General features: G+C 43.3%; 1 protein-coding gene across 6 annotated transcripts in view; it reads left to right on the forward strand.

Annotated features, from left to right (window-relative positions):
- The first annotated feature begins 3377 nt into the window (after positions 1-3377).
- ARB2A (ARB2 cotranscriptional regulator A) overlaps positions 3378-12357 on the forward strand; it is a 422973-nt gene continuing 413993 nt past the window's right edge. For all 6 annotated transcript variants that reach the window (XM_055429378.2, XM_055429376.2, XM_055429381.2 and 3 more), the window contains exon 1: positions 3378-3537. The gene's annotated coding sequence lies outside the window, so the exon portion shown is untranslated. The remainder of the gene's footprint in view (positions 3538-12357) is intronic.

Below are 12357 nucleotides of genomic sequence, written 5' to 3' on the forward strand. Positions count from 1 at the left end.
TCCCATCATACTCCTGACTCACAAATATGGCTGGAAGGAGGGGAAAATTATTTGTTTTGTCTCAGCTTCTGCACCTTTTACTTCTACATGTTCCACACTTATTCTGTTACTTTGAGGTCCTTCAATGTCACCTCACGAGTGGGAAGAAAAGGCTGTCATAAACTGTGACCATGCTTCCCTCAGCACAAATGCCCAGGTGCTGATGCTTTCTGTCATCAAGTACTTTTGTACATTTTTGTTCTGGAGGTTCACCCAGGTCCAGGAATTCCAACACTTCCATGCCCTGATACATGGGGCAAATGCTCCCGCCAACATCTCTAACTTTCCACGTAGTTCCTCTTCTTGTGGCTTACTTCACACAACCTTATTCTACTGACTGGTTTGCTCCTTTCTTCTAGAGTTACTCCTCTCCCTTTCTTCAAAATAATTCTACCCTAGAGTTTGTGTCAGAAAAGGCAATGGCAACCCACTCCAGTACTCTTGCCTGGAAAATCCCATGGATGGAGGAGCCTGGTAGGCTGCAGTACATGGGGTCGCTAAGAGTCGGACACGACTGAGCGAATTCACTTTCACTTTTCACTTTCATGCATTGGAGAAGGAAATGGCAACCCACTCCAGTGTTCTTTCCTGGAGAATCCCAGGGATGGGGGAACCTGGTGGGCTGCCGTCTATGGGGTCGCACAGAATCGGACATGACTGAAGTGGCTTAGCAGCAGCAGAGTTTGTGTCTCTCCAAAAAGATACATGAAATCTTAAGCCCAATACCTCAGAATATGACCTTATTTGGAAATAAAATCATCATATAGGTAATCAGGTTAAAATGAGGTCACTGGGATGGGCCCTAATTTAATATGACTGATGTCCCTATAATAAGGAATTTTGGACACAGAGACAGCACACAGAGAGAATGCCATGTGAAGCTAAAGAGATGGGGGTGATGTCGCTATAAGGCAAGGGGCATCAAAACTTGCCAGCATCTCTGTAGAAGCAAGGGAGAGACAAGGAACAAATTGTTCCTCATAGCCCTTGGAAGGAACCAACACTGGATACACTTTGGTCTCAGACTTCTAACCTCCCGAGCTGTGAGGCAATACATTTCCATTGTTTAAGCCACCTGGTTTGAGGTGCTTCCTTATGGCAGCCCTAGCAAATGAAAACACCAAGCCATATACCAACATGTCTACTAGTTGCTGGGAAAACTTGACAGTTATTATCTCTGTACTCTGTCACTGAAGAATATAAAGTCTTTTGTCGTCCAAGCAAGAGAGTTGGTAAATCACGTTTAGGATTACCTTTTGCAAAACTCCAAATTACTGGCCATGTTCCCATGCCTCACTCCAAAACTATTTCTTACCACCTTTTTCTTCAACAGCAGCTTGGGGTGGCCCAGTGTGAGATCATTCAGGATCTTATGGATGTATGAAAACAATTTTGGATTGTATTTTTAGTAGAGAACATCTTGCTGCTGCTGCGTCACTTCAGTCGTGTCTGACTCTGTGTGACCCCATAGACAGTAGCCCACCAAGCTCCCCCGTCCCTGGGATTCTCCAGGCAAGAACACTGGAGTGGGTTGCCATTTCCTTCTCCAGTGTGTGAAAGTGAAAAGTGAAAGTGAAGTCGCTCAGTCGTGTCCGACCCTTAGCAACCCCACGGACTGCAGCCTACCAGGCTCCTCCATCCATGGGATTTTCTAGGCAAAAGTACTGGAGTGGCTTGCCATTGCCTTCTCCGATGTTTAAGAGAACATCTTAAATGTTTTGAATAGGGAAGGAACAAATTCTAATTTTCTATTTAAATGGATTTCTACAGTTGCCAATTGGAGACTAGATTGTACAGAGGTAAGAACAGAAGCATTTAGAACAGACACTTTGAACACCCATTGAGGACCAGCATAGTAGGTGTAGAGCTGGTAAGAACTGGTTAGACTTAGGATACCTTTTGAAGACAGAGCAAACAGATTTTGCTGAAGGACTGACTGGATTGGATAAAGATACACAACAGCAACAGGGAAACAGGTTTTGGAAACAGTTTGAAATGCATGTTAAACATCTTAGTGGAAACGTTGACTCAGAAGTTAGACGCTTTACTATAGAAATTAGTACAGAAATCAAATACATGATTAGTATAGAAATCAGACACATTAGTACAGAAATCAAATCCATGGCTTGAAACAGGTATTTGGAAGTCATCAGCATACTGATGTCATATGAACCACGATGGAGGGAAAGAAGGGATCACCTGGGGAATGAAGGTGACTCGAGTGGGGAAGAGCGCTGGGGCACATTAACACTAAGAAATGAGGGAGAATCCAGCAAAGGAAAAATCAAAGGAACTCTGTGAGTTCACAAAATTCAAATGAAAAAACTGTTTCAAGTTTCACAAAGCAGGATGTGACTAACTTTGTCAAATGCTGTTGAATGGTTAAGCAAAGCTGAGTTGCATTTTGGATTTATCAAGATTGTTGAAATGTCCAGATAGTTACAAACTCCGTTTTCATTCTAACATATAAATTAGCTAAGAGATCTCACATTCAAGTGTGCATAAGAATTAAGACCTTGAGTTTATGCTTATCATCAGGTATTCTGTAGTTTGTGAACCACTTAGGGGCTTCCCTGGTGGCTCAGATGCTAAAGTGCGTGTCTGCAATGCGGGAGACCTGGGTTCGATCCCTGGGTTGGGAAGATCCCTTGGCGAAAGAAATGGCAGTCCATTCCAGTAGTCTTGCCTGGAAAACCCCATGGACAGAGGCGCCTGATAGGCTACAGTCCATGGGGTCACTAACAGTTGGACACGACTGAGCGACTTCACTTTCACTTTAGGGGATTTTCATGAGTAACTGTTACTATCTGGAATTTTTGCCATTAAGGCTGAGTTTAGATCAACTCACTGTTAGCAATGGGAACCACAGCTTTATACAGTTGTTTCCAATCTATCCTATTAGCAGCCAGGAGATAGGAAAAACAGCAGGGTCAGGGAGCCTATGCTAATTTAGAAGTAAATTTAATCTTCCAATCTCGACTTTCCCACCTCCTGTCATTCCTGGAGTTGAATGAAGCGGGATAAACCATGTGTGGGAGGGTTGACAACTAGCTGCACGACCACTGTCTCAATTGTTTTATTAAATTCCGTTTGGAGAACGAGGCTTCACGGTGTCCTGACCTCTAAAGTTACCCAGAAAGGAGCGTTCCTTACTTCAGAAGAAAAGGGTAAAAGAAAGGCGAAGAGAGCCCACGGGGAAATAGCAGGACAATTCTCAACCTCCCACAGACCTCTCTATTCCAGCCCCGCTACAGCCCCGGGAACCAACCCAGGGGCCGCGCCCCGCCCACTTCCGGCCGGTCGCGGCCGACCGCGTCGCGTGCGCGATGACGTTGCCGTCTCCAGCGGACCCCGGAAGTGCAACTTGAACTTGATCCGGGCGCGGATTCCCGAGAGGGAAAGTCGTAACAACCGCACGAGGGAGTTCGACTGGCGAGCTGGAAGGCCACGCCTCCTCCCGCCTCCCCCCACAGCCCTGCAGCTGGGGGCAGAGCTCAGGTAGGACCAGCGTTTGCCGGCGTGTGAGCTCGCGGGGGGCAGGCCCGGGCCGGAATCAAGAGGAGGAGGCCGGCGCCTTGATTCATCTCGCGCGGGGGTCGCTGCCGCCGGAGGGGGCCGGAGGGTCCCCGGGAGCCAAGCTGTGGTTCCTGCGCACCCCTCTGCCCTCTGCCCGGGACCTCGCCGATGGGCAGCTTAACACCTGCTATTTCCATTTTCATGCGGGGTAGAACACGTGTGTTCCCTGGATGAGTCTCCTTCCACTTGGAGACTGTAGCGTAATGGGCCTTCCTAAGCTTTCTCGGGTAGGGGGGTGGGGTGGGGGGATCTATTGCAGTTTTCTGGTTAAAGACTTTTCTACCAAAATTACCATCACCTGACAGACCTTTATCAGAAGTCATTCGCTGCAGACGGAAGACTATAAAGTGCAGATATAAAATGCTCTAAAAACTTGTAACTTGCATGAGCTCTGGTGGGACATTTCACTGGGTTGCATTCGTAATTGAAGACTTTTGACTTTGAAATAAAGTTAGGTGTATTTTGGAGTCAGTCTTCTCCTTCCCTCATCCAGAGATTTAACATATTCGTCTAGAGCTCCGGAGTGTGTATTCGTTATGCCAAGTAATTGATTAGTTTTTGACTATATTGCATTTGTCTGTTTCCCCAAACCCTCTCAAAAGTTGCAAAGGGAAAAATCCTATGGTTTTTCAGGCTAGCGTGTGCCTTATACCATTTACCAAAATGCGTGAAATATCCAATTCACGGTATCTTTTTGTCTTAAAGCATTGTTCGAGATACATTCTTCGTGTTTATTTTTTATCCCTCATTGTGAGGAACAGATACACTGTTTTCATTTAATGTATTTATAAAACGAACGTCAAAAGGGGATGACAGAGGATGAGATGGTTGGATGGCATCACCGACTCCATGGACATAAGTTTGAGCTCCGGGAGTTGGTGATGGACAAGGAAGCATGGCATGCTGCAGTCCATGGGGTTGCAAAGAGTCAGACACGACTGAGGGACTGACTGACTGAACTGAACTGATTTAGAAAGTAAGTCAGGGAGCAGTTTTTTGACATGCTGCTACCAGGCTTCTATCTGACTCTTTACCTAAGTATTCCTTCAACTTAATGGTAAAGCCTAAACCAGTGATACTCCGGATGGCTTTGAGGCAGTGGCTACTACAATGCTGGTAAAATAGTACCAACGCCAACAGGGCAGTATGACCTATGAAACTGTAAACGTCTATCCAGTCATTCATTGAGCAGATGCTCATTGGCCACCTTCAGTGTGCCAGGTAGTGTTCTAGGTGCTGGGTTTCCAGTAGCACACAAGAGGCTGACTTTGGTTTGAAATTTACATTGTAGTTGACAGAGAAGGACAGTTAGCGAGTAAATATATCAAATAGTGATAAGAGCTATGAAGAAAAGTAAAGCACACTGAGGGGAGAGAGAATGATGGAGCATGCTCTTTTAAATAGGGTGGTCAGTGTCAGCCTCTTTGATAAGAGGACTTTTGAGTAGCGATCTGGATGAAATCAGAGAGTGTGCTCTGGAGGTATGTGGTATGTGTTTCAGGCTAGGAAAAGGAATATATTTGGTATATCTTGGAATAGCAAGGATCTCGGCATGCAGGCATCAGTGTTTAAAATTCTCAAGAATATTTATTCAGTGGTTTGTGTGACCATGAGGGATCTTTTTTATTGACAGCCTATTTTTCTCAGCTTTCCCCAACAGACCTCTATGAGGAGAATGTGATGTCTTCAGATATGTAGAGATGTTTCCAAGCTCTCATTAGCACATTTACATAACTTGTCCTATCTGTTTTAGGATCAAATTGGGTTTGTACAGTGGTCATGGATAACTGAGTAGTGAGTGAAAAGAGCTAACTTATGTCAACTTTTCATTCTTTTTTCAGTTCAGTTCAGTCGCTCAGTCATGTCCGACTCTTTGCGACCCCATGAACCACAGCACGCCAGGCCTCCCTGTCCATCACCAACTCCCGGAGGTCACTCAAACTCATGTCCATCGAGTCGGTGATGCCATCCAGCCATCTCATTCTCTGTCATCCCCGTCTCCTCCTACCCCCAATCCCATAACATAAAATCAGTCATTTTAACCATTTTTAGGCGTACCCTTCAGTGGCATCAAGTATTAATACATTAACATTGTTAGCAGCTGTCACTACCATCCATTTCCAGAACTTTTTTATCTTCCCCAAGCAAAACTCCATACGCATTAAACATTTCCCATTCTCCCCTCTTCTCAGCCCTGGACAACTGTTAGTCTACTTTCTTTCTCTATGAATTTTGTTTCTGCTCTAGATACCTCATATAAGTGGAATCATATGATATTTGTTCCTTTGTGACTCTGGCTTATTTTGTTTAGCATAGTGCCTTCAAAGTTCATGTATGTTGTAGCATGTTAAATATTCTTCCTTTTTTAAGGCTGAATAATATTCTCTTGTATATATAGACTACAATTTGTTTATCTGTTCATTTGTGAATACTGTGTTGCTTCCACCTTTTGGCTATTGCAGATAATGCTGCTGTGAACATGAGTGTGCAAATATCTGTTTGAGTCTCCTGCTTCATTTCTTTTGGTTATATACCCAGAAGTGGAAGTGTTGGATTATGTGCTAATTCTGTATTTAATTTTTTTAGAAATTGCCATACTGCTATCCACAATGGCTGCACTATTTTACCTTCCTACTGGTAGTGCAGAGGTTTCATTTTCTCTGTATCCTCACCAACACTTCTCCATAGCCTCGCCAGACATATTTTCCCTCTTAAAAAAAAAAAAAAATAGCCATTCTAATGGGTGTGAAGTAATATCTCAGTGGTTTTGATTTTCCTAATGATTGGTGATATTAAGTATCTTTCAACCTGCTTTTTGGCCATATTTTTATATCCTTTGGAGCACTGTTCATTTATTTTAAGATCTGTTTTTTTTTTTTTTGGCTGTGGCACACAGATTGCAGGATCTCAGTTCCCCATCCAGGGACTGAACTCAGGCCATGGTAGTGAAAGTCTGGATTCCTAACCACGAGGCCACCCAGGAACTCCCCTTAAGGTCTGATCTTAATAGAAAAATTTGCAGGTTTTTTGGCAGTAAATTTTTTTAAGGGTTGAAAGAGCAGCCACCTTGTCTTCTGTTACTTTTTAACCTTAAAATGCTATAATGATCAAAAATTAAATTCTCTGTAGACCAAGTACCTGTAGTAATTCCAAACTTAGAAGTAAGAGAAACCGTGAAATACCTTTTATAACAATGAATGAACGTCTGGGAATCAGACTGTGATGAAAAGTTCTGAAAAGCCGAAGACCATCCTGACCTGCTGTGACGCTTTTCTCTTTTTCTTTCGAGGGAAAGGAATGTGTTGATTAGCTGACTGTGGCTCTGAAGTAGATCGCTCTTGTGCTGTTGTTTCTGGTAGCTGAGAAGAGCAGGAAACGGAGAAAAATGATGAAGAAACAGAGAAAAGACATGTTAGGTAGCCGTTGGATGTGGCTAGATGGAGAATAGCAAAGGGGTTCAGTAACATTAATGGACTAAGCCCTGGAACTGACGGGAGAAGACAGGGGACCTGGCAGCAAAATGACAAAGTGGTACAGCTCCACGGACTGGAGGGGGATGGGGGACAGGGCTAGAGTGCGCATCACGGCTGTATTTCAGCCGTGGTTCTGAAGCCAGCCGCCTGGCCTTAAGTTACTCAGCCTTACCTACTGTATGCCAGGTAACGTATGTCAGTTCACCTGGTTCAGCACTTAGTATTTGGAGGATGTGCGATGTATGCAGCCCACAGAAATAAACTTAAGTTGTTCAGACTGTATATCATACCATCTCCAGCCATAGAGCAGTGAGGTTTAATTGAGCCATTTAATGACTAATTTTGTAGTTTAACAATGTTCAGCATTGTTAAAAATTATTTTTATCTGTTTAAGAAAGGAAGGACTTTTTATTTTTAGTACAAGATAATGCATCTTTTTTTAAAAAAACTGTTGAATGTTTTTTACACTATTGTTTATTAAATACTTTTTGGGTGCTGCATTTAGCTATTTCAGTTATAAAGCTTATTTAAGTTAATTACTATGCTTTGATTTAAAGTGCTGAATGAAAAATTGTACCACACTCTTGCGTATCATTCTTTGAATTTGCTATGGATGAGGTAGCAGATGACTGACTTGCTTAACGTTTCACAGCTAAATTAAAGATAATTTAGAGGTAGCAGTTCTCTCCTGCTTAATCTGATATTGTGTTCTTGTCTCCTTTTTTGGAGAATGGTTCATTTTTGCTATATAGACACTGCAATATAGATAACAGATAATTTTTGCTGTAGAGAAAAATATCACTCTGAAGACAGATCATTGAAGCATTTAGTGTTATGTTTCTATTTCTTTATAGCAGGTTGGATATTAATTTCAGGTATAGTCTAGGTTGATAATATACTTAGGGTTGATTTTCTTAGTGGTTGGAGAGGGGTTGATATGACCAAGACTGTGGATTTGGGCCTCTTAAGACCCTTTAGTAGCTAATTAAGGAAATGATAGCAACTAGTACCCAATAGTATAACTGCTAATGGCTGTGGATGTGGCTGATTTTCCTATCCCCTGCTAATAATCATTGCCATCATATGTGATACGGTGTAAGAAGGCAGCAGGGAAGATCCTATATGTGGCTCAACAGACACAGTACTTCTATTTTAAAAAAAAAAAAATCAGAGTTAATATCCAAGGTAATGAAGGAGTGTGATATCTTTTTCATCTGAAAAGCATAACTTAGTATTGTGTGCTTTGTTTAGAACATGGAACAAGCTAGACATGTGACCAAAATTGTAACTCAAGGTAAAGCAGTTTAAGAAACTAAAGAGTTTGGTTAATTGATAACTGAGATATTCTCTTGACTTGAATTACCCCATTCTTCTTGATGTCATGTCTTTGTCTGTACTATGGAAGTGACTTTTAGAGTAACTCAAGTAGTTTGGGAAGTAATTAATCATCACAGTTCATTTATCTTAATACCCATTAATGTAGTTGAAGTATTTCTCTTAAGTGGTCAGATCCAGGAATTGGTTGGTCACCAAGAGAGGAAGGATCAGATCAGGAAAGCAGGGGAAGTACTGGCGGAAAAGAAAGGGGTCTGTCAACAGGTATTATAGCTGAACAGGGATTGGCCTCTGATCTCAAAAGTGATGGGAAGAAGTGGGGAGACACAGGAACAGGAAAAGGCCCAGGATCTACATGAACTGAAATATGAGGCAAGGAAAACAGGGAAATAGTTGGGCAGGGTCTCAGTTACCCGAATCCGTAAAAGATGGATGCCTAGTCATAAGGCAGGCTGGATCCCATACTTGAGGATCGTATGTGCTGGTTGGGATGTCTGCTATAAAGACAAGATTTTAGCAAAATGTTTTGTGTTATGATAGAAGCATGTATAGAACGGTATGGGAGAGGCGCAGTGCCTTACCTGGGGTTTTTGAAAGACTTGGTAGAGACAATGATACCTAAGTTGAAAACTTAAGAATAAGTAAATAAAGTGAAAAAGCTTTCTAAACAGAAGAAATAGCTGTCAGCTATGTGGTATTTTTTAAAAACTAACAAATTTGCAACTCCTCAAGCAGAAAGTTTGATTGTTATGAGAGATGGAGTTGGTGAAAGAGACAGGAGCCAAGTCATGGAGGGAGAGACACAGGGTATGAGAAGGCTTGTATAGTTTGATAAGGATTCTGGACTTGCCTCTGTTTTCAACAGAAACTATTGAATGGTTTCTCTTGTCTCGTGTGTGGTAAAGAATTTAGCTTTGCCCCCCAAAAGGCCTGATCTTTGCCCTCAGTTTCTGGATGGTATGTTGGTTTGCTTTGGGACTTTGGGTCACATTGTCTAACAATATGATTTAGAGTGGGGGCCGCCCTTAGCCAGAAAGACTGTGTGACTTCATGTAGGGACTTTGACTCCCTTGGTATCAGTTGACATTGAAACTGAGATCGGCCATGTAAGCAGTCAGTCAATCATGCCTATGCGATGGAGACTCCCCTCCGCCGCCCCCCCAAAAAAGCAACTCTGAACACCATGCTTCCTGCAGTCTCTCCAGGTTGGCAGTAGTCTGTGCATATTATGCCATATAGTTAGCAAGAGAGTAACATCCAAAACTTCACAGAGGGACTTGCCAGGACAGTCAGTGGTAAAGAATCTGCCCGCCAATGCAGGAGATATGGGTTCGATGCCTGGGTCAGGAAGATCCCCTGGAGGAGGAAATGGCAACCCACTCCAGTATTCTTGCCTGGAGAATCCCATGGACAGAGGAACTTGGTGGATTACAGTCCACGGGGCTGCAAAAGAGTCAGACATGACTTAGTGACTAAACAACAACAACACAACTTCAGAGAAGACATCAGAAGCTCCGTGTTTGTACTCTCCTCAACTTTGTCCTGTATGCTTTTTCTCTTCCCTGACTTTAATCATGCTTAAACCATGGTCATGAGTATAAAAATTTTTCAGTGAGTTATTTAGGTCTTCTAGCTAATTTTCAGTGAGTTATTTAGGTCTTCTAGCGAATTATCGGAGAAGGAAATGGCAACCCACTCCAGTGTTCTTGCCTGGAGAATCCCAGGGACGGGGGAGCCTGGTGGGCTTCCGTCTATGGGGTCGCACAGAGTCGGACACGACTGAAGTGACTTAGCAGCAGCAGCAGCAGCAGCTAATTTTCAGTGAGTTATTTAGGTCTTCTAGCAAATTATCGGAGAAGGAAATGGCAACCCACTCCAGTGTTCTTGCCTGGAGAATCCCAGGGATGGCGGAGCCTGGTCGGCTGCCGTCTATGGGGTCACACAGAGTCAGACACGACTGAAGCAACTTAGCAGTAGCAGTAGCAGCAGCAGCGAATTATCAGGCCTGAATGGACTTTGGGAATCCTGTGTACTTGTAATCTGCATTAGAAGTGAAGGTAATCTCTTGTGTGGACTGTTGCATCAAACTCTATAGTTGGCCAAAGCCTTTCACATCTCCTTTCTCTGCTGCTTCCTTCCTCTGATTAAATGGAACAAAAATGGCTTCAGCATTTGAACGCAGGGCCGAATGAACTGATGATGTTGAAGTAACCTCTCTTCTAAGATTGAGGCTGTTTGGAAAAGTATCAGGAATGTTATAACACAAATGCTTCTAAACATGACATCCCCCGATACTTTCTAATTGCTATGGAGTCAGTTGCATCTCTCAAAATACATAATTTGAAGCTCTAACCCCACCAAAGTAATTAAGGTTAAATGAACTCATGTGGGTAGGATCCTGATCTGATAGGATTGATGTCTTAAGACCTGAAACTTCACTTGATTTCTCTCTCTGCCATGTTGCTGCTGCTGCTGCTGCTAAGTCGCTTCAGTCGTGTCCTACTCTGTGTGACCCCATAGACGGAAGCCCACCAGGCTCCCCCTTCCCTGGGATTCTCCAGGCAAGAACACTGGAGTGGGTTGCCATTTCATTCTCCAATGTGTGACAGTGAAAAGTTAAAGTGAAGTCGCTCAGTCGTGTCCGACCCTTAGCGACCCCATGGACTGCAGCCTACCAGGCTCCTCCATCCATGGGATTTTCTAGGCAAGAGTACTGGAGTGGTTTGCCATTGCCTTCTCCGCTCTGCCATGTTACAACACAGCAAACAGGTGGCTGTCTAAAAGCCAAGAAGAAGGTTCTCACCAAAAACCAACCCTGTGGGACCTTGATCTGGGATTTCTAGCCTCCAGGACTGTGAGAAAATACAGTCCTCTGTTTGAGCCAGCCGGTATTTTGTTATGGCAGCTGGAGCAGACTAATATACCAATTTATGATCTTTTATTTTTCTTAATCAGCGATTAGGTTTCATGTGCTCTAGCGGAGGAATGTTAGGAGTTCAATGAACTCAGTTTTTCATTAGTTTAGTCACTTAGTCGTGTCCGACTCTTTGCGACCCCATGGACTGCAGCACTCCAGGCCTCCCTGTCCATCACCAACTCCCAAAGCTTGCTCAAACTCATGTCCATCGAGTCAGTGATGCCATCCAACCATCTCATTCTCTGTCTTCCCCTTCTTCTCCTGCTTTCAATCTTTCCCAGCATCAGGGTCTTTCCCAGCATCAGGGTCTTTCCCAGTGAGTCAGCTCTTTGCATCAGGTGGCCAAAGTATTGGAGTTTCAGCTTCAGCATCAGTCCTTCCAGTGAATATTCAACACTGATTTCCATGAGGATTGGTTGGTTGGATCACTATGAAGTTCAAGGGACTCTCAAGAATCTTCTCCAACACCGCAGTTCAAAAGCATCAATTCTGTGGCACTCAGCTTTCTTTATAGTCCAGCTCTCACATCCATACATGACTACTGGAAAAACCATAGCCTTGACTAGACGGACCTAGGTGGCAGAGTAATGTCTCTGCTTTTTAATATGCTGTCTAGGTTAGTCATAGCTTTTCTTCCAAGGAGCGAGCATCTTTTAATTTCATGGCTGTAGTCACCATCTGCAGTGATTTTGGAGCCCCCCAAAATAGTGTGTCACTGTTCTGTTGTTTCCCCATCTATTTGCCATGAAGTGATGGGACCAGATGCCATAATCTTCATTTTCTGAATGTTGAGTTTTAAGCCAACTTTTTCACTGTCTTCTTTCACTTTCATCAAGAGGCTCTTTAGTTCTTTGCTTTCTGCCTTAAGTGTGGTGTCATCTGTGTATCTGAGGTTATTGATATTTCTCCCGGCATTTTGATTCCAGCTTGTGCTTCATCCAGCCCAGCGTTTCTCGTGATATACTCTGCATATAAGTTAAATAAGCAGGGTGAGAATATAAAACCTTGATGTACTCC

This window comes from Moschus berezovskii, chromosome 8 (genome assembly GCF_049115385.1).
Source record: "Moschus berezovskii isolate FMDL1 chromosome 8, NW_MosBer_1.0, whole genome shotgun sequence".
In the NCBI taxonomy this organism is placed as follows: domain Eukaryota; kingdom Metazoa; phylum Chordata; class Mammalia; order Artiodactyla; family Moschidae; genus Moschus; species Moschus berezovskii.